Raw genomic sequence first — 27,128 nt, forward strand, 5'->3', positions numbered from 1 at the left:
AGGGAGACCTCAGCCGTCTGCCGCTGACCCAGGAATTAGCTGTTGACCAGCGCCCCAGACTCTGCCCACATGGCCGCGCACATCCCCGGCGGCCTCGGCGAGGAGGGGAGCTGGTGCTGCGCGGTCCTGGCGACCGCGGGGGGGCGCTGCTTCTGCGGTTGGGGGGCTGGCGGGGCGAGCGCCCCATCACACCCGGGCTTAGGGTAACGGGCCTCTCGGCGAGCTGCTGGGCTCTGCAGTAGGAAACCCATTTCCAAGCGCCTCAAAATGGATTTAAGAATGAGCCCTAGGCGCACAGCCTGCTCGTTAATTTGAGTACCAGCTGTTCTATTATTGACTAATTAGTTTATACCCCACCTTGTTCCAAAAGGATTTAAACCAGCCAGAAGAATTCGAAGAAATTGGGTGCTTACGCTTTCCTTTCTAACATAGGAAAGTGTGCTACTCTACTGAGAAATGTGTTTCCAGAAAGGTTAGGATAAAAAAAGTTTTGATTAATTGTTGAAAATCAGAATCCTCATTGTTCATTAGTAGACCTAGGGCTTCTAAAAACAAAGATAGCTTTCAAAATAGGGATTTGAAATCTTCCATCCATGGGAAACACTTTTCTCTACATCCTTCAACAAGTCACATCACAGAATTCTCCCATTGCCTCTTGGTCTTTTCTTTTTAATAGAAAAAACAATTTTTTTTTAAGATTTTATTTATTTATTCCACACACCTCCACACGTGCAGTCACTGTCTGCTCTCTGTGTCCATTCGTTGCACGTTCTTCTGTGTCTGCTTGTCTTCTCTTCAGGAGGCACCAGGAACCAATCCTGGGACCTTCCGATGTGGGAGAGAGGCGCTCAATCTCTTAGCCACTTCAGCTCCCTGGTTGGGTCACTCCTCGTCTTTTCCTCTGTGTCTCTTTTTTGTTGCTGCAGTTCACCACACGGGCCAGCTCACCCTCACCTTTACCAGGAGGCCCCGGAAACGAAACCAGGACCTCCCATATGGTAGATGGGAGCCCGACTGCTTGAGCCACATCTGCCTCCCCCGCCTCTTGGTCTTAGCCTGGTCTGAGCTTCGTTGCTGGCCACGAGAACCCCTGCCTGAGGGAACCTGGCTAGAGGTTGCTCCTCTGGCCCAGCCCACACGTCTTCAGGTGTGGGGACTGAGTCAGAAATCGCAGTGCTCCTAGGAACTTCCAGCGCTCCTCCCCAGTGGAAAGCAGGTTTCTTTGAATATGCCACCTGTATTAGTCAAAGGGGTGCTGATGCAAAATACCAGAAATCTGCTGGGCATTATAAAGGGTATTAATTTGGGGTAGGAGCTTACAGTTACTAAGCCATAAAGCATAAGTTCTTCCTCACCAAAGTCTAATTCCACGTGTTGCAGCAAGATAGCTGCTGACATCCGTGAGGGTTCAGGCTTCTTGGGTTCCTCTGGGCTCAGCTCCTCTGTTTCCTCCACAAGGTCATGTGTAGACTATGAGGCTCTGTCTCTTTCCCCAGGGCTCCAGCTTAAGACTTCAGCATAGAACTCCAACATCAAAACTCCAACATCAGAAACCCTCAACTCTGTTCTTTGCCCTGCCCTAATCATAACTCAATCATGCCCAGGTACAGATCAGATTACAAACATAATCCAGTATCTGTTTTTGGAATTCATAACCATATCAAACTGCTATACCACCCTTTCCTTCCTTGTTTCTGCCATAAATCAACTCCGCTTTTGGATCACAATCTTCTGCTTGGTCTCATGCTTTGCCATCAACTGCAGTGCTTTAACCAACAGCTTCCTCAAGGCCCTGATGGGACCATATTGGTCGCTTTCTATCTTCACTTTCTTTCCCTTGTTCATCACCTTGACAGTTTTCTTGCATATCTTTGGCTTCTTTGCTCCCCAACTGTTTATTTCAACCACCCAACAAACACCTAGTATTGCATCAAAACACTTTACCTGAGAGCTGCTGGAGAAATTTACACAACTCTCTGTATCTAAACCACCGCAAATTCATTTTTTCAATCTTGCGTGCCTCGAGGCTGCCTGCCTAGGAAACCTGCTTGTCCCACATTAGCACGTTCTCTTATTCTTCACATTCGCTCTTTCAAACCTTTCACACTTTTCACAAACTCTCTTATATCCTATTGTAATACACATCTTTAGATTCTAGTTTCTAGAAAGACCTCTGAAGATATGATACTTGTGCAGTAAAGCAAAATTCTCTGGGTTAGAGTGGCCTAAGAAAAACAGAAGGCTAATATATAAATGGAGAGAGGGCTATAGGAAAAAGCAAAAGAGTAAAATGCCAATATATTAGTTTCATTCAGATATTGATCTGCCAAAATATTACCAGAGGACAATGTACAGTTATTTAACTTGAAAAAAAAAGGTATATTTGTATATTAACTTAAAGATAAAAAATTAATTGCTGATGTTATATATTTTCATCACTCTCGGCATCTGTTTATTGTACTGTCTTGTTGTAAGACTTATGTCTGTGCCTGCGATTTGGAGATATGCCCATGACATCATGATAACTCAGTTGTAAATTAGCCTTTCAGAAAAATATCTATTGGCCTTTGACTATTTCCATGTGAAGCTATCTTAAAGTTCCTGGGTCTAGTAGACTAAGGAGTGAGTAGGTTTCTACAGCATATTTTAGCCATTAATTCAGTTGAACCTGTAAGTAATCCTATGGGAGATAGAGTTTTAATACTCCTGGGTTTTTTAGGGGTCTGGTTAAGCTATTTGCCCAAAGTGACATGAGGAGTAAATTATGCTCAGAACCTGAACTCAGGCTTTTTGACCCCATAACGGAATCTGTCTAGTAGAGTATGCTGTCATTTACAAGAGAAGTAACCCCTCCCCTCCAAAGTCATTGAAAACTGTCCCTGAAACACACTTACGTACATGTATGCCACACAGAAACACAGACACACACAGGAAAGCAAAGAACCCTGTCCTGTAAAGAGTAAAAACTGAAGCTGCTGCTCCCATGTGCACTGAGGGCAACACAAGCTCCACTACCATTTTGTGACTATTCCTCACAGTGGCAGGATTTGCCCAGGCTGATTACCCAAATGTAGAACATTTACAAGTAAAAGCCCTTTATAATTCATAACAGGTTAATTCTCCTAAGAAAGTGTAAGAGAATGACGTGGAATATTTTCCAAACCACACCGTGCACCTCCCAGATATTCTGCTATGACCCTGACGATGTGGCAGTAACACAGGCAGGTGCTCCGTGGAGGCGATTCAGCTTCGCTGTCTTCTGGCCTGGAATGGCCTTCTCCTGGCTGCAATCAAGAGGAAGAAATCTCTAGAACAAGAGCAACACTAAGTCTGCCCTACCTAGAGAATGCTTTGCCTGCTGGGCACTTCTGGGCACTGCACAATAACAGAGATGTGGCCAAATTAGAGTTCAGCACAGTGGAGAGAGAGGGATGGTGAAACCACACTCTGCAGTAGATGAAAGTGGCGTTTCTTGTCTTGAGGAAAAGCAGACTCAAGATCTGTTTCAGCAAAAAAAAATATGTATTTAAACACTGCTTATTCCAAAAATGGAATTGAGGAGGAGTGAGGCATGCTATCTTCAAATATTTAGAAGACTATCACGGAAGAGGAATTAATGATCAAGAAGACTTTGTTTTTCTGCTGGACACATTATGGCACAGTGCTAAGAGCAAAGACTTCGGATCTGAGATCTGAATTTAAATCTTGGCTCCGCTCCTTATCGGCTGTAAGTCTGTGGACAAGGGACCGGGCCTCCTCGCAGTTTTTATTTTGCTTACCTGTAAAAGGAGGAACATAACAGCTCCCTCCGGTGTTCTAGAGCATATGAACTAGACAGAGCTGTCCAAGCACTTACCTAAGTGTCCGTGTCACACAGTAGATGGAAAGAGCGTTTTTATTTTTTAACAGGATGGAATGTTGTTTTTTGTAGGAATGGTGAATCTGTCCTTGGGGTTGAAAATTTCAAGCTTAAACTATACAACAACCCTTGGGGATAAACATCTGGTGGGTGTTTTGATAAGACCCATCTTTAAAGTACCTGCCATTCCTGACACTTTATGATTCTACTCAATGTGCACCAGTAGTTAAAGAGAAAAGGCAGAAAGAGGAAGTGAAGAGTGTGAGCAAAGCACACTCTTCTAGAGGGAGTACAGCAAAAACAGCCAAAGCCCTCCGCTGGCAGGAAACAGGTGTCTTCATCTCAGGCCACACTTGCTGTGCCCTCTCTGAAATTAACACAAGTAACAGCTTAACAATTTGCAAGTAAAACAGTGAAGGTAGCAATGCAGAAGAACTCAAGTCGAACAAGAGGTAGCGTCCTGTGTTGGGTTCTCTTGGTCCACTCCCTCTCTAACTCAGGTCTTTTCTAAATTCTGCATCATCTTGGCATATTAAATAGGTTGAATGAGGGACTGGTGAGTTCAGCATAGTTTTGTTGTTGTTTTTTAACATGCTTTAGACCCCTCTGAGTCAGGGAGAGAGGAATAAATTCAAAGGCTCCACATGGAGGCAGGGCCAATGCGCTGTGCAGCTCTGTTAAAAGGCATTTCACTGCGGTGCCTTCAGGATAAATTACTTTTGGCTAGTTTTTGTAAAAGCAAGTGTCAAGATGGCTAGTTCTTCCACAACTTATTTTAGGCACATTTTTTGTTTTTCTGTTTGTTTTGGTTTCCAGGCCCCCTGCCCAGACTTCAGTGTCATGTTGTACTACAATCAGTGTATAATTATTTCATTGAAAAGAATGCTAGTGTACAGAAAAACGGTACTTGCGGAAAATTAAGCCTGTTTTGAAAACATTAAAGTCAGCTCAATAAATAATCACTAATATGTATTATCTAGAAGTGATAAGAAAGACTGTGAAGAAGCAGAGTCAGAAAGCATTTGCTTAGAAGAAAGAAAAGAATCATCTATTAAAATGTATGTCTGAAAATAGGCAGTAAAGATCCATTTAAAGTCTTGGGAAATACTTTCATTTTGAAGGAAAAAGTTCACTGTCTATTATGAATTAAAATCATTGTTATATTTACCTTCTCCTTTTAGGAACAATCTCAAAACTCAGCCCATGCTTCAATACAGGGGAGGCTTAGGTTCTCTCTGTAGCAGCCCTAGAGTGAAACAGCTCTACCTTTTGGATTCCTAACCATGTAGACATTCTGTTTAAAAAAATCAATTTATTCTTGGCTAGAAATAGCCTCAATACAAAACATTCCTTCAAAGAAAACAGCAACTAAACTAACGTGTGCAAGCCACGATTTTTGGTGTTGTTGTTGACTTTAGCTGGTTGTTAAACACAGACTTAGCTAGCAGTGCTTCTCCAAATTTCATGTGCATAAGAATCATCTGGGGCTCTTGCTAATTACAGATTATGATTCAGGCGGTCTAGGCCGAGGCCTGACATTCTGCCTTTCCAAGAAGCTCCCAGGCAATGCCGATGTGCCCGCCGCCAACCACACAGTTTTCAATTATGTCCTAGATTTGGCCCCATGTTTTAGGAGCACACGTGGAAAAATCCCATCAATGTATAGAACAGGACTACTTTTCAGATATCCACATATTATAAAACATGGTTTATAGACAGTACGATTCCTGACAAGTCGTTTATTCTCATCTAAAGGAAAAATAATGCTTTGCCATTTCCTTTTTCTACAGCTTAATCCTCAAAAGAGTGGAGCCTCTGAGATACCCTCTCAATTGAATCACTGACACTCCAACTCCGGTTCCATTCCATTCCATTCAAATATTTATTTAATACCTACTGTATACCAGGCAGTACACAGTGTTCCCGGCAGGAAGATTGTAACCATGAGCGAGACAGAAATCGTTCCAGCCTTCTCGAAACTCATAGGTGAGGGAAGGAGGGGATCACGCATGCGCTTGACACAGGGTGTTAGGAGGGTTACGGCAGGAGTGCAGGAATGCGTAAGGAACTGCAGGGGGCGAGCGTGAGAAGCCGGGTAGAGCAGGAGGGGCTGGAATCCGAGAAGCTAATCCTTGTACGCCAGCGGCTCTGCTTGCTTTGGCTTTGGCAATCAGAATGGGCACGTTTTCCCTAGGTAAGAAAGTTTCACTGAGTTCCTCCTCATGCATTTTGCTCGGAGTCCGGGTATCATGCGTGGCCCACAGAGCAGCCCCTGCTCCTCTAACCTGAGAGCTGTGGCAGGGCCCTTGTGCCCAGGAGGGGCTAGCCGCCTGTCCCCTCCACCCTCCCCGCCTCCCCCGGGACATCGTTGTGGAGGAAACCAGGACATCAGGCTCCCGCACTGCGCTGGGCTTGTGAGCTGAGAGCTGATTCGCAGAACCCCGGGCTCAGATAGTGCAGCTTAAAACCCCCTGACTAAGCAAACAGCAAGAAAGGCGCAGAATTTTAAGCCATCCAGTTGGAGAGGTTTGTTTTTGTTTGTGTGGTTGGTTGGGGTTTTTTTAAAATGTAGAGATAAGAGGTTTTTAGGGCCTTTGGAGAACCCACAAAATTACATGACAGTGATCATCTACCGGGAAAAACAATGCATCCCAAATGTTACCGGATTTTATCTAGGTTCTTGGCTATGCTGAAGAAAAGAATTTCAAGAGCTTGTCAGGTTAGCCAGTAATTTATTCAGGTAGGGAGGGAAGAGAAATGGGAGAAAATAACAGATCAGGGGTCCCAGGCAGAGAAGAAGGGGGTGAGAAGTGATAAAGGGGCTAATTTACAGACTACACTTTCCTGTTACAGATTATAAATGTCCAGGTTTACTTGCGTGGCCACGTGGCAGAGGAAAAACTGTGAGAGCGGTGCACAGAGGGCAGGACGGGTCCACAGGTGAGAGAACACATCAGAGCGCGCTCAGGCCTCCCGGTCTGCTTTATAAACTAATAATTATTCCTCCCCTTTGCTAATGGCAGGGGAGGGCTTCCAGCTGTTTGCTGTTTTGATTGATCACCCCACCTATCAATCCCCCAGCGAGGACCCAATGATAAAGTCCTTGGGGAATATCCAGGGCTTTTCTTTGCTCCCAGAAGAAGTCTTTGTTCTGGATGGCAGAATCTTGGGGGTGGGGGTCTTCCAGCAGCCGTCTTGGGGGTCACTGATGTCCGCATGGACTTTCTGCCAGGTTCCAGACCCATCTATTGACTCCCTATCTTACCAGCCTGCTTCACTAGATTAATAAATATTTTGCCAACACAGGTTAAAAGAATGTATGTAAAGACATCAGAGAAAAATATTGGGGGAAGTTGGGGGAACTGAAGAGAAGTCAGAGTAGTATGTTGGGAAACATTATTAATCAAAACACCATGAAATGAGCTGGAAAGCAAGCAGTTCACATCAGAAGGTTTGGAAACATAAAGGAGAGACAATCAGGTAGTAGAGGCGACCAGGAGGAGTTGAGAGCTGGTAAGGAAGCTGCGGGGAAGACAGTACTGCCTGCAGCACCTAAGCTTTTCTTACGCCCCTGAGCCTTCAGCATGGTGGTCATCCTCGCGGGAGACAGGAGCTCGGTTCCTTCGAGTGTCATGGGGAGGACTCGAAAGGCTCATCTTCAGGGTGGTGGTTAAGCAGCACCCGAACCTTCTGAGCTTCCATTTCTTTGCGTGTAAAAGGAAAATATCTGCCCCTTGTCATTGCTGTAATGTACATAAACCACATAGCTTCATCTCTGGTAACCAGTTGGTATCAGTGCACTTTCTCTCTGTCTTGCAGAAGGTCTGTGGAAATGAAATGCTTGGTGGAGTGAAAAATAATCAAGTTAGCACCTCTTCCTCTGTTTTGATAGATTTGCTGGGGATAAAGAAAAAACGCTCCGACATTTGCCTTCAGAAAGCTGTTTACTTTCATTTAGGCAGAAGAGGAGGTGTGAATGGAGCATGGTGGTCCTTTAGTTCGGCCACCAAAGAGCTGTGCACTTGACTCTGTGTTCTCATTTCCAATACATGGCTGACTGCTGAGAGCGGCTGCATTACTTGGAACCTGTTTCAGGCATCAAATGTTTTTCATATACTTGCCTTTCAAATACTATTCTTTTCTTCTGGCCAAAACAGAATTTTAAAATGTACCTTAGAGGAACATTGTGTTCTGGCAAATTGCAGATATCCATAAAGAAAATAAAACCCAATCCTAATGCCACACCAGAGAAAACCTCATGGCACATTGATACATCTACAGCTGATCTTTTTATTGAATACATGTGAATGTACACCTGAACTAAATTGAAATTGTTCAGTATATATAGATTTTAAAATACAGTTCTTATCAGACCTTATGCCATAAGCATTTCTCCATGAATACATACATTTGAAAAAGAAAGATATGCAAATAGAAAAATATTCTTTTTAATTAAAATTAACTTTTTAAATAATAATGCTTGCACTTTAAAAATGGCTTCAGGTAATTAATTGCTAGTGTTTTGTATGATAATTTATTTTCTTTTTTCCTATGTAATTCCTTGCAAAAGTATTAGAATAATTAAATTGACATTACTGTTAAGGTGATTTTTCTTTCCCTACACATAAGGAAAAGACATATATAAAGTAAAAAGACTAAAACCAGATTCTTCATAGACTAAGAGGTTGTCTAGTGATAATAAGTATTGACATGCCAATATGATAGTTGCATTTCTTTTAGTACTGAAAGAGTAATAATATTTTTTATGAACTAGAGGAACTGTGTACATACTTTACTTCAATTAATCTTTTGCTACAATCGATAAGATGGATGCTATTATGTGTGGTTCTTTTTAAAGATTTATTTATTTATTTAATTCCCCCCCTCCCCCAGTTGTCTGTTCTCTGTGTCTTTTTGCTGCGTCTTGTTTCTTTGTCCACTTCGGTTGTCGTCAGCGGCACTTTGTCGTCAGTGGCACGGGAAGTGTGGGCGGCGCCATTCCTGGGCAGGCTGCACTTTCTTTCGCGCTGGGTGCTCTCCGGAGTGCGTGTGAGGCTCCCCTATGCGGGGGACACCCTTGCGTGGCACGGCACTCCTTGCGCGCATCAGCACTGCGCATGGGCCAGCTCCACATGGGTTAGGGAGGCCCGGGGTTTGAACCGCGGACCTCCCATGTGGTAGACAGATGCCCCAACCACTGGGCCAAGTCCGTTTCCCTATTATTTGTGTTAAATGAGGAAACCAAGGCTCAGAGAGGATCAGCAATTTTCCAAGGTCACATGACTTGTAAGTGGCAGAGAAAGAATCCCAGTTCTGAGCCCCAAGCCTCTGCCCTCCATCTTTGAACTTCCTTGCATTACTCTTGTTTAATTTTCAGTGGTTCGCACATTGTCGCTCAAATTTGCTGGAATAACTCTTCGCTTAGAAACCGGTTTTAGATCTTTAAATTTAGAAGAGTCTCCCAATTCAACAGAAGATGTTAGGATAATCTAGCTGGGGGAATGTTCCCAATAACTTCTGCAATCCAGCGAGTGCCTTCAAACAAAAATAAAACGAAATACAGGACATTTTTATTTAAGTGGCACTCAGTGAAATGAATATTGAAAATTAGCCTGACTCTATAAAAGCAATGGATTTATTAATTTTATGACAAATAGTTACCATTATCTCCTGAGGCCCACTGAAACCTGTTCAAACATCTGAGACTCCCATTCATTTTGCTGGTAGAATCACATTTTAAAAGAGTGGGAAGGGCTGGGAGAACGCCACGTGCTGATTCTCATATGCTGTCACTGACCCCTGCCCACTGCTCGGATTTACACATACATGGACATTTCCACGCACAATTCCTAGTGGTCCTGTCTTCTGACTTCCCACTGTCTTCTGACTTCTGACTGTAAATAGTCTTCTGACTTCCCACCCCCTGAAGAGCTGTTCATTCCTTCCTGTGTCCCCACAGTGCACCCAGCACCTACATCTGTTAGAGTGTATACAAGAGTATACTTGCCATGTCTAGCTCCCCATTTCTCCTTGAAGACAGAGACTGAGTCTTACTTTTCTTTGTGCGCAAATACATAGTGGGTGTGCAAACAAAGCATTTGAAAAGTGAACAAATGCTACATTCAGACATCAGAGAGATGCAAAGCCTGATACCCTGGAGGCTGGAAGAAATACTACTTTATCTTCCCAGAAAAAATTGTGGAGCAGCCTCGTGGGGTCAACAATAATAAAACTGGGCAGAGAAATAGAAGTTTGGAGAAGCAATGTTTTGCTAACAAGAAAGAAATGCCTCCCTGAGAGTTCAAATCAATCCTAATCTCTCATTATCTCATTGTAATTTCAAGGAGATACAATATTAACATACAAGTATAATAGAGCTTTATAGCTGAATAAATATTTAGAATTTAAACAGCACGCTCATTTGCATGATATGTTTTAATATTAAGATAATTTTAGATTATTATGTTAATAAGTACAGGTTTTAGATAGCCATAATCATAGCATTCATGCAAATTTGATATATAGTATTGATATTTGTATTATCTCAATAAACTATATTAAAGATTTATTTTGATGGAGAGTGAATATAGATTGCTCTTTTTTAAAATGCATTTTTATTTTAAATGTTACATAAATATATAGGGAGGTTGTCAGAAGGAATACCCCTATGTACAACTGAACAGAGTCTAAGAGACAGATAAGGTAGATACAACCCCAGGTATTGGTTCTTTTGAGGGATAAAGAGACCCACGGGTTCTATGGTCATGGCAGATGGGGTTCACTGCCATGACAGATGGCCCTTCTTTGGAGCTGGTGTTTCTGCGTGATGGAAATGGACTCAGAGGGGATCTCTTTTCACAAGACTTGCATGCTACTTTATTGGAATTGTAGTTGGTGCTGGGTTTAAGATATATGTAGGGGATTTGAATCTCTGGACTGATAATATGACACCCAGGCCCAGAGCCTCAACAGACTTCAGCTCCTACACTTTGACTTATTGGACTTACTCCACTCAGCTAACATGGAGTTGAAGAAGGTCAACCACCACAACATGGAGCCTAGAGTGTCTACAACTAGAAGCGGGAAGAGTGCATCCAGTACCCATGTGCAATCTAAGCCCTCACTTGACATAGGTGTGCAATGGACACAACCAATCCAATGTCCACAGAGAAAATGTGGAATGGGTGTGGGAACGGTAGCCATGGGGGCTGCTGGGTGTGGGGAACGGGAGGAAGAGATGAGATGTGGAGGCGTTTTCGGGACGTGGAGTTGTCCTGGATAGTGCTTCACGGACAATTACAGGACACTGTAGATCCCCCCAGGGTCCACTGGATGGAACGTGAGAGAGTCTGGGCTATGATGTGGACCATTGACTATGGGGTGCAGTGATGCTCAGAGATGAACTTACCAGGTGCAATGGATGTATCACGATGATGGGAGAGAGTGTTGCTGTGGGGGGAGTGGGGGGCGGGGGCGGTGGGGTTGAATGGGACCTCATATATTTTTTTTATTGTAATTAAAAAAATAATAATAAATAAATATTAAAAAAAATATATATATATATAGGGGGTTCCCATATGCCCCACTCCCCACACTTTCCACTTTCCCCATCATAACAAATTATTTCATTAGTGTGGTACATTCATTGCAATTGATGAACACATTTTGGAGCATTGCCACACAGCATGGATTATAATTTACATTGTAGTTTACACTCTCTCCCACACCATTCTGTAGGTTATGGCAGGATATATAATGTCCTGTATTTGTCTTTGCAATGTCATTCAGGACAATTCCAAATCCTGAACGTGACCCCATATTACACCTCTTTTTCCCTCTCCCTGCCTTCGGCAACTCCAGTGGCCAGGGTTTCCCCATCAATAATTTCTTCCATCACTAGAATCACAATAAGTCTATAGTAGAATACCAGTACACATTTTATTCCCCAATCCTGAAGATTCTGTGATGGTGATGCCCACTCCACTTCTAATTGAAAGGAGCTTCGATGGATGGGACTGTCTTTCTTGCAGTTGTAGACTCTCTCAGTTCCTTGGTGTAGTGGTGGTCCTCACCTCCTTGTTAGTGAGCCCAATGAACTGGAGAGTAGATGTTGAAACTTTACTGAGGCTCAGGGACCAGCTGGCAAATGGAAAGCCCAGAGATTAAAGTCTCTTGGACATACCCCTACCAACTCCAGCACCAACTATAGGTTCAATAAAAGGGACAGAAGAAGTATGTGTAGAGAAGTCACATCTCAGTCCAACTCTGTCACACTCAGGAGCACAAACTCCAAGTAGGGCCCACTGTCAAGGCACCAAACTCTGGAGCTATCTGCCATGCCTGTAGGACCTGGGTATCTCCAGAGCCCTCAGGAGTCCCACTGTTTGGAATAGTATCTACTTTGGCTGTCTGTGAGATCCTGCTGAGATGTACATAAGCGTTATCTCTCTGATGACCTCCAAACTCGTTTTGAAGTCTTTTAGCCATATAAACTCATTTGTCTTTACCATTTTCCCCTTTTATTCAAGGTCTTTTTCCAGTTGTATCACCAGCTGGTGCTTGGTAGTAATCCTTCAGTGCCAGGGAGGCTCAGCCCCTGGAGTCATATCCCATGCTCGGGGGAAAGTAATGCATTTATATGCTAAGTTTGGCTTAGAGAATGGCCACATGTGAGCAACATGGAGGCTCTCAGGAGGTAAATCTTAGGCACCCTGCAACACTAGGCTAAGTTGCAATTTCAAGAGCAAAAATGCTCATAAACATAGTCATCAATATAATGGGCCCATCAATGGACCATCCTTCTTTACTGGTCATCGCCCCAGCACTTGGGGGATTGTTGCTATTCCACTAGAGAATGTGACAGAGCTCCCCAGGATGGGAATTCAGTATTCTTTCAGTTGTTGTATGAATCTCTACCCACTGTGGCAATGCCCCATGAACATTTGAACACATTTATATACCTTATATGTATGCCCAGGTGGGCTTACTCCCATGTATCTCCCATCACTGACACCCCACACCAATGATCCTCCCTTGCCATAGTTGTTACCCTTCTGTGATCCAAAACTTTTTCAAAAATGAAGCCAAATATATTGCCAAATTCAATTAATAGGAAAATGAGGTAGTAATGATAGGTTTTAACATAAGAAATAAAATACATAATAATTTAGAAAAACTAAAAGAAAGTTAAAAATTGGGGTACTAAAAAATAAAAAATATTAAAAAAAATTTTTTTTTGACATTTTGCCTTTCATCACTGTAATAATTAATAACTGTTGTCCTGTATGTATAGTGGAAATTTCTTCCATTTCTTTCTCAATGTCTTACTTTCTTTTTTTCATTATGTCTTCAAATAAGTTTTAGGTCACAATAAAGTCACATACAGAATAGAGGGGACTCCCGTATGCCCAACATCCTCCCCCTTTTCCCCCTTCCCTATTAATGAGCTTTTTATATGTGGATGGTTCATTTATTACTACTGATGTAAAAATATTGAAACATGGCTACTAACTATGGTCAGTAGTTTACATTATGGTTTACATTTTAGACCATACACTTTTATAAATTTTTGATGAAATTTAACATGGCCTGTATCCATCATTGCAAGATCATGCAGAACATTTCCTTTGCCCCTAACTACCCCCTCTTCCATCTAATCTATGAAGGACTGAAAAGGAGCTCATGGTACCTACTGCTCTGGCTAGCTGTGGCTGCTTAATATGTACAATGGAAGCCTTATATGTAGATGTTTATATATGGTAGAAGTTGCACCTGCCCCCAAGAACTCAAAAGGTATTATAAACTACTTTCTAAACTAACATATAAATTTAAGGTCAGATACATTTATTACCAGAGCAACCTGTTGCAATTTAACTTTGCCTTGAAAGATTCTGGTCACAATCATTTGATTTTCATTTGCAACAATATTTACCAAAATAAAAGAGGTATGAATATGGGTTTATATTTATTTTCAGAAAGCACCCCGGGAGAACTGGGCTCTACCGGAACCCTGTATCTTCCAACAGGGAGGGTCTCTTAGGCCTGGCTTATGGTCAGATGAGGACTGCCATGCAGATAGAATTCAGAGGGAGCTCAGCTCTGAGGAGCTGGACGCCTGCTAGCGGGTGTTTGCCCATACACACTGTTCACTGCTCGGAAAATCGCAACAAGCTGTTGTCTAGTGCACACACTGGCCACCTTTCAAAAGTAAAATTAATATATGATTAATTCTTATCCACGGAATGAAATTATGTATAATAATAATGCCTTCATGTGTATATTCCTATTTGTGAGAATAAATGTTGAGGAAAAGTACCTTTAACAGTAAAAATACTTGTGGTTCTTTTTAGCCCAGAAGGAAAACCATTATTTATTCATAAATCAATTGTAAGTATGAAATGAACAAACACTAGTTAGTTATCACTGTGCCTAGAGCAAAGTATGATGAGAACATTATAATGCCATATATATATATATATATATATACACACTGTAAGTTTTCATGCATAAAATAGAAACAAGAGAAGAGCAGAGTAAAGCATTAACTTTTCCAACTGAATCTTCTTCAAGGCTCTTTTTTTGGCTCTTTAATGTCAAACTCTTTCATTAAAATGAGCACTTAAGTATATTTAATTTCCTGTGGAAAAATTCTGAAAAATAAAACAAATGTTTTATAAAAACAATTTTTATTCTATTTCTTATTGCTATGGCATTTCTACATTTGAAAAAATTCATTAAAGCAAACTTTACCAGATTTTGGGAAGGAAACCAGAAACACATCATCTTCTTTTGCATCAAAAGAATCCAGGGAATTTAGAAGTTCCTCTGAAGACATGGTGGAAAAGATACCCTTGAATTTATGAAGAATACTTGATTGACTCTGGGATGGCATCTTTCATCAAATAAATCAAGAAGTATTTACCAAGCACTAACTCTACACAAGGAATGCAGTAAGAATGGTCATTTTAATTTTATTTTTAAAGATACTTAAATTACATAACTGTTGCATAAAAAACATAGGAGATTCCCATATGCCCCACTCCCTACCCCTCCCACACTTTCCCACATTAACAACTTCCTTCATTGGTGTGGTACATTTGTTACAATTGATGAACACATATTGGAGCATTGCCACTAAGTGTGAACTATAGTTTACATTATAGTTTAAACTCTCCCCCGCACAATTTTGTAAGTTATGACTTTGATATTAACCCTAGCTCAGTGGTAAAAGTAATCTCAGAATGACTGAGCTGGCATTCCAACGAGGCAAACATATTTATATGTCTTGCATTCTTCTCAAGAGTAATTTTTAAATCATAATGAGTCAAAGTCTACTGTGAAAATCATGTTATCTGAAGTTTGCTGATAAAGCATATTATGAAGTGTTTCCTCCAACTTGACACTCAGAACAGTTTTTATACAAAGCTATAAAGCCATCAGAATGTAACCATTATATTAAAGTACTTAATTTAGTCAAATCTTTTGAACCTCAGTAAAGAAAGCCTTTTATTGACTACAATGGATTATATCACTGTGGAAAAGATTGGGAAAATTGGATTTTTTTTTTACTTGTTAACTTCAACACACAATGGGAGAAATGGCTAGTGTTACATTTCAGGAAAAGAGGATGAATGGAGTGAGCAAATAGAAACACAAACTTTTCTAGGAATTGGTAGATAAACCTGTAACTAAAGATAAACCTAACAAGAAATTCTTTAGAAAAGGTAACATGGGAAGTAGGAACACAAACCAGAAAAGAGGTATCTTGAACTTGAACATACACCGGAAGTTATAAGTTAAAGTAAGTAAACTCCTGTCTAACTCATTCTTAGCTTTAGTCACTAATATTCTTATATTCTGGATTCAATTAGATATGGCACCAAAGTGCTCATTTGCTTCAGTGAACCATAGTGAATCTTCTTTTTTCTTGGTACCAATAAGTCTTTATTTATTCATTGTATTATCCCAGGAAAAAGAGGGAAAGGGGAAAGGGCCAATGTATTACAAAACGATGCAGAAGGGAAAGAAAGTATCCAGCACAAAATCAACCATCAAGTAGACATACCCAACAAGCAAATGTAGCTTGAGCTGTTGAGCACTATGCCTCCCACATAGAGGTCCTGGGCTTGGTTCCCAGTGCCTCCTGAAAGAGCAGAAGCAAACAACAAGCAAAACAAATGAAAAAACCAGTTCAGGGAAGCTGATGCAGCTCAGCGCCAGCTTCCCACATACGAGGCCCCGGTTTCAATCCTCCAGGGCTCGATACCTCAAAAAAATAAAAATAAAGAAATAAATGTACCCCAGTGATGGGGTCACCAAAGCCCAGGGGGCTCAGCCACCTGCAAATCAGGAACGAGTGGTAAGAATTAGGGAAAGGACAGGTCCATGCCTTCCTACCCTCCTTTCCTCCTCGCAAAGTCAAGGTTCCACACAAAGCTTTGGCTTCTAGCAGTAAACACGGACTTACATTCTTCCATCTCCCACTAAACAATTTTGTTGCCCCCCTGACATACCTTTCTTGCACCTGCATTCAAGTTCCTGAGTGATTTGGATATACATTCATCTTCCTTTTCTTGATCTCTCACCCCAGTTTCTACATGGAACCCACCCCCCTCCACATTGTTTCTATCTTAGGACTGATGATTAAGCAGATTTGATCAATCCCAATAGAGCAGTGTTAATCATTTGGCTTGAATCACGTCGAGGAATGGTCTCTACTCAGAAGGTTGGGAACGAGGCATGGAGTGTTCCTAAATTCTTCAGGTTTTTTGTACAAATCATTGAAAAGTTGTGGATATCCCCCCAAAATTAATGTATGTGGGGTTGGGGAGGGGGAATGGAGAGGGGTGGTGGGGTTAGTTTTTAGGACAGAAGATCTAGTCCACAATAGGAAATAGGGGAAGAGGAACACAAAATAAAGGATGGTTTGAGAGCCCTGCTTCAAGAGGGGCCCCTAAGCATGGTTCAGATCCTTCTGCCTGGGGCAGAACCTTTTATCATAGATGCTTTGGATGGGAAGCAGATTTGGCTCAAGGAATAGAGCATCCACCTACCACATGGGAGGTCCAGGGTTCAAACCCAGGGCCTCCTGACCTGTGTGGAGCTGGCCCATGTGCAGTGCTGATGCACATAAGGAGTGCTGTGCCATGCAGGGGTGTCCCCTGCGTAAGGGAGCCCCACGCGCAAGAAGTGTGCCCTGCAGGAAGAGCCGTCCTGTGTGAAAAAAGTGCAGCACACATGGAGAGATGGTGCAACAAAAAGAGACACGGATTCCTAGTGCCACTGACAAGAATGCAAGTGGACACAGAAGAACACACAGCGAATGTACAGAGAGAACACACCGAGGAGGGGGGGGAGGGAAGGGGGAGAAGGGAAGAGAAAAGAATAATAACTTTATTTTTTTTTAAGATTTATTTATTTTTATTTATTTCTCTCCCCTCCCTCCCCCCACTCCGGTTGTCTGTTCTCTGTGTCTATTTTGCTGCGTCTTCTTTGTCCGCTTCTGTTGTTGTCAGTGGCACGGGAATCTGTGTTTCTTTTTGTTGCGTCATCTTGTTGTGTCAGCTCTCCGTGTGTGCGACACCATTCCTGGGCAGGCTGCACTTTCTTTCGCACTGGGCGGCTCTCCTTATGGGGCGCACTCCTTGCGCGTGGGGCTCCCCTACACAGGGGACACCCCTGCGTGGCACGGCACTCCTGGCGCACATCAGCACTGCGCGTGGGCCAGCTCCACACAGGTCAAGGAGGCCCGGGGTTTGAACCGCGGACCTCCCATGTGGTAGGTGGACGCCCTATCCATTGGGCAAAGTCCGCCACCAATAACTCTTTAAAAAGAAAAAAAAAAAAGATGCTTTGGCTACTTTTTTTCCAACACAAAAAGAAATTTGTAAATAATAAAACCCCAAAAGAACACAGAGAAAGACCAACGCATTATATTTACACTAACTAGGCCACCTAGTAACAACCAAATCAGCAGCTTGTGAAGTTCTACAAAGCCCAGAAAAATACAGTGACTAGAGGCGGCAGCATTTGGGCAAGATAAGAACCCTGGATCAGGCACATATCACCAATGCGTTCTACTGCATTTGCCCCAGTTCAGCACTGTGAGGTCGGTGTGCAGTGATCCCAGGCATGTAAACAAACCCCCTTTCTCCTTCAACTGCCACGGCACTAAGCACTACTGCAGCAGGCTCCAGCACCGCAAAGTAGCCTGCACACGTGGTCTCTGGAAGCCACGGAGGAAAAGTCCAGTTTTTGAAAAGTTAAGGATTTAAGTCTTTGCTGCATATATCCATCCTTGGACATGCACACACACACACATACACACACACACACGCAAACACACACATACCCAGTGTGCATGACAAGCCCAGACTTATCCAGTGAAGGATGGATCTGGTGTGCCTAGCAAGTGCTGCGCCCAGGATGAAGAGGCGGGGGACAGGAATCCCTTACCACGTGTCTAGATAGCTCTCACGTAACCTTGGCTTCCTCTCTTGACCTGTGCCCTGGTCCAGCCTCTCCTAACCTCTCTGCACTACCTTTCTGTCTAGACTAACTTCCAATCTTCCAGTGGGAGATCAAGTCATGGGGTGACCCAGTTAAAAACCTAGTCACCCATAAAACACTTTCCAGGTGGAGGGTTTCAAGAGAACACTGTGGCAGAAAAGTCAGTTCTAATTGGCAAAAATGAGGGAGTTCAAAGAGTTGTTCTTTGTGGTGATAAAGCAACAACGAAGAAGTATTCCTGGGAAGTGGATGTGGCTCAAGCAATTGGGCTCTTGTTTACCATATAGGAGGTCCAGGGTTTGATTCTCGTGGCCCCCTGGTGAAGGCGAGCTGGCCTGAATGGAAAGCTGGCCCACGTGGAGTGCTGGTCAGCCCAGGAGAGCTGGCCTGTGCAGGAGTGCTGGCCTGCGTGGGGAGCTGGTGCAGCAAGATGATAAAACAAAGAGAGACACAGAGAGGCATAAGAGATGCAGCAGACAGACCAGGGAGCAAAAGACTGGGCGCCTCTCTCCCCCTCTGGAAGGTCCCAGAATCAGTTATTCACGCATAGCTAAGGCAGTTGGCATCCTGGAGAAAGAAGGACCCAAGGAGCACTTATGCAAGGGAGCAAATAAATAAAATTGTTTTGGCCCAAAATGGGGCGGGAGTGAGCTTAGCAGCAGCGGCTGTCCCAGCCAGCCTTTTGCCTGTCATCACAACCCCCTGCGCGGGTCGGTTTCCAGCACCTTGACAAGACGCGGTAAAACCCTGCCCTGGCCCTGAGATTCCCTCCCACAGTGGGGTGGCTCGCGGCTGGGTCCCTCAGGCTGCTCTCACACTTAATCTTCTTACTCCGGCACGAGGAATAGTTTTATAAATCCTCCTTTCAGAGGAAAACAGCTTCCCTCTCCAGGCCACTGTCAAAAAGCTGGGGAGTCTAGAGGTTTCTCGGGCAGGCTTTCGGGGTCTTTCTCCTGAATGCCCTGCTTGCATCTGGATGGAGCATGGCTGGAGCTCCTTGGCCTCACCCCTTCCCCCAACAAGGTGGAAGAGGGGGTGAAGCTGTGGCCCCCGGCCTGAGATCCGCAGCAGTGCCAGCTGCCCCTGCCCACCCTCTCCCGCTTTCTCCACTCTGCTGATCGACGCTGGCTCTTGGAACTTTCTGATGGCAAAACGATTCCTCCTCCCCCTTCTCGCCCCTCCCCCCCCTCCTCTCCCCCTCTTCCTCCCATCCTCCTCCCCTTCCCCCCCCACACACACCTTGGCGCAGCCACCTGTGAACTGCCCTTTGGACACCGAGTCATGGTCTTCGCTGGAGCCCACGGTCCAGGCCCCTGTCGGGGTGGCCGCTGGCCCCAGACGAGTCCAGAGGTAAAAGGGTGGTTCGGGGAAGAGGCGACTGAATCTTCTCCGCACAACAGCAGTGGAAGGGCCCACTGAACCTTTTTCATTAACTTGGCTAACCATCCGAAGAAAATGTCTACCAATATTTGAGGGAAGAATTAGGGGAAGGGAGAGGAAGAGAGGGAGAGGGAAAAGGAGAAGGGGAAAGCGTGAGGAAAGGGGAGGGAAAAAGGGAAAGAGAAAGTGAAAGAGGAGATTCAAATTACAAAAATCAGGGATGAAAGAGAGGACAATCTGATTTTACAGAAATGAAAAGGATTATAGGGGGCTAATATGGATAACTTTGTGGCACCCAATTAGATAGAATGGACAAATATCTAGAAAGGCACAAGCTACTAAAACTGATTGTAGAAGAAATAGAAAATCTAATGTGTGCAGATCTATAACAAGAAAAGAGATTGACTTGGTAATAAAAATACTCTCAATGCAAAAAAAGCCCAGGACTGGGAGCAGATGTGGCTCAAGCAGTAGAGCACCAGCCTCCCACATGGGCGATCCCCGGTTGGATTCCCCGTGCCTCCCGAAAAAAATGAAAACAAACAACAAGCAAAATAAATGAAAAAACTAACTCAGCGAAGCTGATGTGGTTCAGTGGTTGAGCACTGGCTTCCCACATAGAGGTACCAAGTTCAGTTTATTGCCCCAGGACCTCAAAAAAAAAAAAGAAGAAGAAGAAGAAAAATAAATAAATAAATAAAAAGCCCAGTACTAGATGGCTTCGCTATTTAAAGACAAATTAGCACCAATCCTTCATAAAGTCTTTCAAAGCAGAGAAGAGGACGCTTTCCAACTCATTCTACAAGGCCAGTATTACCCTAATACCAAAACCAAGATCACAAGTAAAATACAGGCCAATATCTCTTAGCAAAAATTCTCAACAAAATAATAACATATCTAATCCAGCAACATATAGAAAAGGTTACACACCATGAACAAGTGAGATTTATTTTTTAAAAAAAGTTTGGCTTAACAACTAAAAAGCAATTAATTTAATATACCATTTCAGTAGAATAAAGTAAAAAACCCACATGATCATCCCAAAATCAGCAAAAACAAAACAAAACCCTAATAAACAAACCAAAAACTAAAAAAAAAAAAAAGACATTTGACAAATTCCAACCCCCCTTCATGATAAAAACATGCAACAAACCAGGAACAGAAGGGAATTTCCTGAACCCAATGAAGGCCATCTACAACCAACCAACCAAACTAAAAAAGTTGCTAACATCATACTTAATGCTGAAAGAATGAATGCTCTCCTCCTAATATAAGGAGCAAGATAAGGCTATCTGCTCTCATCACTTCTATTCAACATTGTACTGAAGTTCTTGCCAGGGAAATGTGGCAAGAAAATGGATAAAAGTGTATCTGGATAAGAAAGGAAGATGTAAACCTATCTCCATTTACAGATAACATGACCTTGTGCTCAAAAATCCTGATGATTCCACTAAAAAACTATTAGAACTAATAAACAAGTACAGCAAGTTTGCAGGATACAAGCTCACTATGCAAAATCAATTGTATTTTTATACAGTAGCCATGTAAACTCAAAAATAAAGAAAATAATTCAATTTACAATAGCATCAAAAAGAATAAAATAATAGGAATAAATTTAACAAAAGATATGTAAAACTTGTATTTTGAAAACTGCAAAGCATTGTTGAAAGAAGACCTAAATAAATGAAAAGACATATTATGTTCATAATTTGCAATAGATTCAATGCAATTCCTATTAAAATTCCAGATGGCTTCTTTGAAGAAATAGACAAGTTTTTCCTAAAATTCATATGGAAATTCAAAGGACCTAAAATTAATAGCCAAAAGATTCTGAAATGAAAGTTGGATGATACATTTCCTGATTTCAAAACTTACTACAAAGCTACAATAAAAAAGACAGTGTAATACTGGTATAAAGGTAGACATAGAGATCAATGGAATAGAATTGAGAGATCAGAAATAAATCCTCATGATTATGATTAAAAAAAACCTTTCAATATGGATGCAAGAAAATTCAAGGCCTAAAGAAAAGTCTTTTCAACCAATGGTATAGGGACAACTGGTTATCTACATGGCAAAGAATAAAGTGGGACCCTTTCCTCACACCATACACAAAAATTACCTCAATATGGATTACAGCCATAAATGTAAGAGCTAAAATGAAAAATTATTTTAAGAAAATGAATAAATTTTTGTCACCTTAGATTAGGCAAAACCTTTTTTTTTATGACACCAAAAACAAAAGCAACAAAAGAAAACAATAGATAAATTCGACCTCATCAAAATTAAAGCTTTTATGCTCCACAAGACACCATCCAGAAAGTGAAAATACAATCCACAGAATGGAGAAAATATTTGCAAATCATCTATCTGATCGTGGACCTAAGTCCAGAATATGTAAAGAATGCTTACAACTCAGTAAAAAAGCAAATAATTCAATAAAAATATGGGCAAAGGATCTGAATAGACATTTCTCCAAAGAAGATATACAAATGACCAATAACTACTTGAAAAAGTTGTTCAACACCATTAACCAACAGTGAAATGTAAATCAAAATGACAGTGAGAGGTCACTTTACATCACTAGGATTCCTATTATAAAATAGATAATAATTGCTGATGAGGATGTGGAGAAATTGCAGTCATCCTACACTGTTGATAGGAGTATAAAATGGTACAGTTGTTTTGGAAACAACTGTTTGGAAAACAATTCCTCAAAAAAATAAAACATAGAGTTATCATATGACCAAGCAATTCCACTGCTAGCTATATAGGTATATACCCCCAAAGAAATGAAAACACATGTCCACACAATGTTAATTGACGAATGGATATATATAATGTATTATATCCTTACATATTAGTTCTCTATTGTTGCTTTACAAATTACCACAAACATAGTGGTTTAAAGCAACACAAGTTTATTATTTACAATTCTGGAAGTCAGAGATCCTAAATGGGTGTCAGCAGGCTCCACTCCTTCTGGAGGCTCTGGGAAGACTTTGTTTCTTTGTATTTTCCAGCTTCTACAGGTTGCCCTTATTCCTTGGTTTAAACTCCCTCGGGGCAGTCTTTTCTACTGCTGCTTCTCAGTCAAATCCCTTCTCCATAGCTTCTGACCCTCTTGCCTCCCTCCTCTAAGGATGCTCATGATAACATTGGGACCACCTGGATACTCCAAGACTCTCTCCCCGGCTCAAGATCCTTAGCTTAGTCACCTCTTCAAAGTCTCTTTTGCAGCATTCACAGGTCTTGGAGATTAGAACATGGACTTCTTCTCTCTACCACACATACAATGAAATCTTACTTGGCAATAAAGAGGAATATAGTACTTATACATGCCTCAAAAAAACAATATGCTGGGAAGCAGCTGTGGCTCAATCGGTTGGGCTCCTGTCTACCATATGGGAGGCCCTGGGTTCGCATCCTGGGTCCTCCTTGTGAAGGCAAGCTGGTCTGCGCCCATGGAGAGCTGACAGCTCACACCCATGGAGAGCTGGTGCAGCAAGATGACCCAACAAAAGGGAGACAAGCAGACACAAAAGAATGCGCAGCAATCGACACAGAGAGCAGACAGCAAGCAAGCCGCAAGGGGGGAATAAATTTTTTTAGTTAAAAAACAAACAAACAAACAAAAAAAACATTGCACTAAGTGAAAGCATCCAATTACAAAAGATCACACATTTTATGATTCCATTTATATAAAATATCCAGAATAGGCAAATCTATAGAGACAAAAAGTAGGTTAATGAGTGCCTACAGCTGGAGGGGTTGGAGGGAAATGGGGACAGATTGCTAATGATTATAGGGTTTCCTTATTTGAAAAGATGCAAACGTTCTAAAATTGAATGTGGTGATGTTTGCACAAGTCTTCGAATTTATAAAGACCATTGAATTGTACACTTTGGGTGAATTGTATAGTATACGGATTATATATCAGTAAAGCTGTCATATTGGGGAAAAAAATTAACACTGTGCATCTTCTAGCCTCTGTCACCAGCCAAGTATAAGAATTGCTAATTCATATCCTTGCCAACATATGGTATTGCCATACTTTATTGGGAGGAGTGTAAATTCAGTACAATCATTTTTATAGTGTTTGGCATATTCTATTTATCTGTTGTTGCTAACAAGCACCATAAAATTTAGTGGCTTAAAAACAGTTTTAAAAATCTTCTCTCATAGTTCGATGGGTTGACCAGCCCGAGCTGGGTAGTTCTTGCCTCAGGTTTTTCATGTAGTTACTGTTAGATGGTAGTAAGTACTGGATTCATCTGAAGAGTTGACTGGGTTTGATGTAGGTGATGGTTCACTCAGTGGGCTTGCAGGTTAGTCTGGCTCTTTGAGCTTCGCTGGAGCTCTCCACTAGAGTGCTTATACATGGCTTTTCGATGTAGCTTGGATTTTTTTACAGTATGGCGGCCGGGTTTTGAAAGGGAGCATTCCAACAGTGAATGTTCCAAGAGACCATGGCAGGAACTGCAATGCTTCTTATAACCTGGTTTTTGGAGTCAAGCAGCATCACTCAACCACATTCTACTAGTTGCACAGGACCAGTGGGGGAAAGGACTATTCAACGGCATGACTAACTAGGGATTATCCTTGGAGACTAGCTCTTACAGTCTTGCCTCTATCCTACAGTGATCCATTTCCCTCCTAACAGCAAAATACTCTACCAATCCTCTCAAGACTTCCAAAGTCTCATTCAATTACATCATCCCCAGTCACGCTTGAAGCTTGTGATCTCATTACTAAATAAGGTTCGGCTAGGAATGAATCCCTTTGCTGACTCTCCTGAAGAGTCCTCTCAATCTGTCGACTTGTGAGTTAGAGATTAGTCATCTGTGCATGTATATATTCTGTGAGACAGGGGTTAGATAACTGACGGGGACACTTCCATTTGAAAAAGGATTTCATGAGGAGGCTCATACCTGTCAGTGGACAACAGCAGTTTTGAAAACCAGCTGAGCACCTGAGTAAGACTAGTTCTCTGCCCTGCAAGTACTTGCCTCTTGCTTTAGTCTCTGCTTCCTGAGCTCTCGGCTCTGCACCCTGGGACAGCTTTCCTTTCCATAAGAAATAGCACTCTTACCAGACGAGCTGCTTTCTCAGGCAGATCCATGCATAAAGAAGGCTGAGGACTCAGGCTCTTTTTCCCCTTAGGTCCAAGCTGGTGGTTTTCTGCTAACACAATGCTCTTAAACAGTCTAGGTTTTCTGTCAATGTTATTGGTGCCACCTCCATTAGACAAAAGCCATACTCATAAATCTCTTTAAGACAGGCACCATCCTCCCTTAGGCCAAGCACTAGGGTGCTTTGAGATGAAACCTTAAAGACTCTTTGAAGCCTTTTGTCTGGCAGGTAAGATCTAGAGACATGCTCTTAAGAGTCTCCAAATCCATCTCATCTACCTGAAAGACCTGTGAAGCTCACACATCCTTTAGTCTCTCTGAGGTGTCAACAAAATCTTATGGCCATACCCTAGACTTTATTCTTATTTGGAGACCATGTTTTGCTGGTAGGGCCATGGGTGGGACCTTGCTCTGAGGACAATTCTCACTTTGAGAATTTATTGTTACTCTAGAAAGACTGTCATTTGCCCTCTCTATTTCCACTAATTATAATTTAAAAATTGAACATTTCTTTTTTATCATAGACACGAGGAGAGTCCAGTTCTCACTTTTTATATTCTGTTTGGAAGTCTCCTTAGCATGTTTGATGAATATCCTTCCCAGTTTCCATGTTAACTCAGATGATAGTCTTCTGGTTGTTCTGCCATGCATAACCCATGTCCTCTTTTATCTAGCCTCCACTAAGAATGTCCTCATTGTCCTTGAGGGTTTGATAACAGTTCCCAAAGGCCTGTCAAACTTTTGCTTATTACCCAGTTCAAAAAACATCATTACATGGTTTAGGATTTTGCTATGAAAACCCTTCACTTACAGGCACCATTTTCTGTTTTATTATCTATTTGCTGTGTAACAACTCCCCCAAAATGCAGCGGTTTAAAACTACTATTATCTACTATTGAGCTCAGCTGGCAAACCTCAGTAGAGTCATCTCATGGCAGCTGAGGCTGCAGTCACCCGGCAGCTGGGCTGGTCATCCGTGCTGGCTCACTCCCACGGCTAAGGGTTGGCTGAGTGCTCATTGGGGCTGTCAGTCAGAGAACCTACACATTGCCTCTTTACATGGCTTCTCAGAGCATGGCAACTGGGTTCCCAGAGGGAGCATCCCACAGTATTGGCATTCTAAGAAACCAAGGTAAAAACTACAAAGCTTTTTGTAACCTAGTCTTGGCTGTCATACAGAATCTCTCCCACTGAATTTCATTTGTTACACAGGGCAGCCAAGACTCAGTGTAGGAGGACAGACTATAAAATGGATAGAATATCAGGAAGTGTGATCCATAAAACACAATGGATAAATTGTGGTTTATTCATACAAAGAAGTACCACTCAGCAACAAAAAACAGTGAACTACTGATACACAGAACTTTTGAACCTCGCAGAAATTATGTAGGGGGAACATTTATACACGGGGAAAATACTCGCTGTGTGTGGATCAGATATTTATTGCTGTGTAACAAATCACCCCTAACTTTAGTGGCTTAGAAGAATAACAACATTTTTTCTCCCGCATCATGGTGTGAGTCAGCAATTTGCCCTGGGCCCATGTGTATGTGTCTTCTGCTAGTCTCACCTGGAATCACTAAGATTAATCACTTTTGACTGGGGCTGGTTAGTTTAGGGCTCTCAGCTGGCATGGCTCATTTCTGCTTTGTGTAATTTCATTCTCCATTGGACTAGCCCCAGCCTTCTTAAATGGAACCATCGTGTTCCACATGGGCAAGGTTTCTTGAGACCCAGTCTTGGAGGGACACTATTTCACTTTTGTAGCATTCTACTTAGGAAGTTTTCTGGGGGTGTTATACATTTTCCTCATTGAGATCCCAGTGTAGCATGGGTTAAAAAGTCATTAAGCAGTACATTTAAGATTAGCAAAACTGAATGCACTTTCTGTATGTATATTATACTTCCATGGAATTGTTTAAAACACTGTTTAGAGATTCTTGGTTTTAACTTCTGGCTCATTATTTCTAAAATTAAGTTTGTGATAACTCAAGGATGTATCAGTTGACCTAAAATAGCTTATGAGAGTTATAAAAAATCTTTAAAAGAAAATTCATTTTGACTCACTAATTTAGGAAAAATAACTGTTATTCCTCATGGGAAATTTATACTATATATTTTGAGGGTCATTCTGCTGCAGCTAAATGTTTGCCTAAATATTCATCAATATGGAACTGTCATACAATATAGTTATTGAAAAAGCATGAAGTAGATATATTTCATTTACTTAAAGAAAGATTTAAGAAAAT

This window comes from Dasypus novemcinctus, chromosome 20 (assembly GCF_030445035.2).
Source record: "Dasypus novemcinctus isolate mDasNov1 chromosome 20, mDasNov1.1.hap2, whole genome shotgun sequence".
NCBI classification, from domain to species: Eukaryota; Metazoa; Chordata; class Mammalia; order Cingulata; family Dasypodidae; genus Dasypus; species Dasypus novemcinctus.